We start from the raw sequence: 2632 nt of genomic DNA, 5'->3' as shown, positions 1-2632 counted from the left end.
AATTTTGTCACTATCATCTAAGTAGTCTGTTATCCCACCTTTTATAGTGGACTCGAACATTTTTTCCCACCAACAATGTTATGCAAATTCCATGTTTTCTCTCTGACTTCCTTTGTAAATACTGGGGTTATGTTAGCGACCCTCCAAACCGTCGGAACTCTTTGCGACTGTGTAGTATTTTGGAGTATAACCACTAATGCAGCTGCTCATTCTAAGGCCACTTCCTAAGGTACTCGGAGATGAAAGTTATCAATCTCTAGGGATTTATCTGCCTATTACCTCATTAGTTTTCCCAATTTATACAATTCCACCTTCCAATTAGACCCTGTGATCCCCTTAATTTTGGGACATTATTTGTGTGCCCCTTTTTGAAAATCTAAGATATATTTAATTGGTTTGCCATCACTTTGCACTCCATTATAAATTCCCTGTTTGATTGTAAGGAGACCCGACATTTTTCTTGACTAATCTTGGATTATCAATCTTCAATTAAGAGTTTAATGATGATCATGAAACCGTTGTTGATTGTCAGGAAAAACCCATCTGGCTCACTAATATCCTTTAGGAAAGAAACTGTCATCCTTACCCGGTCTGGCGTATATGTGACTCCACCCCCACTGCAATGCAGTTAACTCTGGGCAATCAGGGATGTGCAATAAATTCTGACCTAGTTAGCAATGTCCACATCCTGTGAATGTCTATTTAAAAAACGCCGTTGGTTTTATGGTCCCTGCGAGAGTACTCTCAGATTCTACTTTCTCCCTCTAATTAAATCCCTTTGTCTCCCTTTGCTGAAATCTAAACGGTTCCCAATCCTTAGGTCTGTTGTTTTATTTATCCACTTTGTATGCTGCTTCCTTAAATTTAATACCCATTCATGTCTCTTGCTCTGCCATGGTTTGACCATGTTTCGATTTTATTTTTATGCCACAGCTTGCCCACGTCCTCTTTCAATGTTTGCCATTACCCATCTCCCATCATCCATTTAAATTGTGATCCACAATTTATCACAACTGGCTCACGCCTCATACCATTCTAACTTCTTTAATTACAGGACTCTAGTCTCAAAAACAACGACATCACTCTCCATCTTAATGTTGAATTCTATCCTGTGGTGGTCACTCTTCCTTCAGGGCCCATGCTCAACTTGATTGTCAATTATTCCTTTCTCACTACCCAATACTCATCTGCTTTTTCAACGTAAAATTGAACCATATATACGCGAAGAATTCCTCCTCTATCTTATTGCTCCTGATGCTATCTGCTCAAATTTATATGTAGGTTGAAGTCACCCATAATTACAGCCATAACTTTATGCCTTGTATCTCTAAATTCCATTCTAATGCCTTCTCCAATATTACTGCAGCTTGGGGTCTATATACAACACTAATATCATTTTCTCTCCATTGGCGTTTCAGCTCAACCCATAGAGATTCTACTTCACCACACCCGATATCCTGGCTCACATCATATTACTTTACTGTCTTAGTCAGCAGTTCTAGCCTAATCCTATTCCATTTCGCCTGCCCAACCTATCCTCCTTAGACAACCCACTTATTCCAGGGTTCAATCTCGTAAACCTTTTCTGAACCACTTCGAATAAGCGTACAGACGACCAAAACTTGCACGAGGTATTTGAGATTTGGTCTCTTCCCTTCCCTGTACAAATGAAGCAGAACATCTGTACATTGATGTTTAATTCCTGTGATAATAAAGCATACAGCCTGTTGGCTTTCTGGATTAGACCGAGATCTTAGTCAATTGGGTTAATGGGCTAAAGAATGGCAGATTGAACTTTATTTGAATAAATGCTGTTTTATCCAAAATGGAATACTTCACATGGGCAGGACTTAGACAATTAATAGTAGGGCGCTGGGGACCATTACAGAAGGGAACCTAGGATTTCAGGTACATTATTCTTTGAAATTTGTTTCACAGGTGGACAGGGTGGTTCAGAAGGCATTCAGCACACTTGTCTTCATTGCTCAGGTCTTTGAGTACGGGAGTTAGGACGTCATGTTGGAGGTTGTAAAGGATGTTGGTGAGGACTCTCCTGGAATACTGTGTGCCATTCTGGTAGTCCCGTCATCGGAAGGATATTATTAAACTGGAGTGGGTTCAAAAAAAAACAGGATATTACTGGGTAAGAAGGCTTTGAGTTGTAAAAATAGGCTGGATAGGCTGGGACTTCATTCACCGGAAGATAGGAGGTTGAGGCGTAACCTGAAAGAGGTTTATAAAAGCACGAGAGGCTTAGATAAGGTGAATAGCAAAGGTCTTATCCCTCAGATGGATGAGTTCAAAACTAGGGGGCATAATTTTTACGGTGAGAGAAGAAAGATTTAAAAAATGACATGAGGGGTAACTTTGCTTTCCTTTTTACATAGAGTGTGCTCAGTGTGTGGAATGAACTGCCAGATGAAATGATAGGTGCAGGTACAGTTACTGTTACAATGTTTAAAAGAGATTTAGATAAGTACACAAATTCGAAAGGTTTGGAGTGATGTGGGCCAAATGCAGGAAGATGGGACTCGTTTAGTTTGGGAATATGGTCAGGATAGAATAGTTGGACCATTAGGTCTGTTTTCATGCTGTATGACACCATGGTTACATGCTATATCTGCATACTAAC

The sequence above is a fragment of the Rhincodon typus genome, chromosome 8 (genome assembly GCF_021869965.1).
Source record: "Rhincodon typus isolate 14 chromosome 8, sRhiTyp1.1, whole genome shotgun sequence".
In the NCBI taxonomy this organism is placed as follows: domain Eukaryota; kingdom Metazoa; phylum Chordata; class Chondrichthyes; order Orectolobiformes; family Rhincodontidae; genus Rhincodon; species Rhincodon typus.
The sequence above is the reverse complement of the archived record's forward strand: the minus strand, read 5'-3'. Positions refer to the sequence as shown.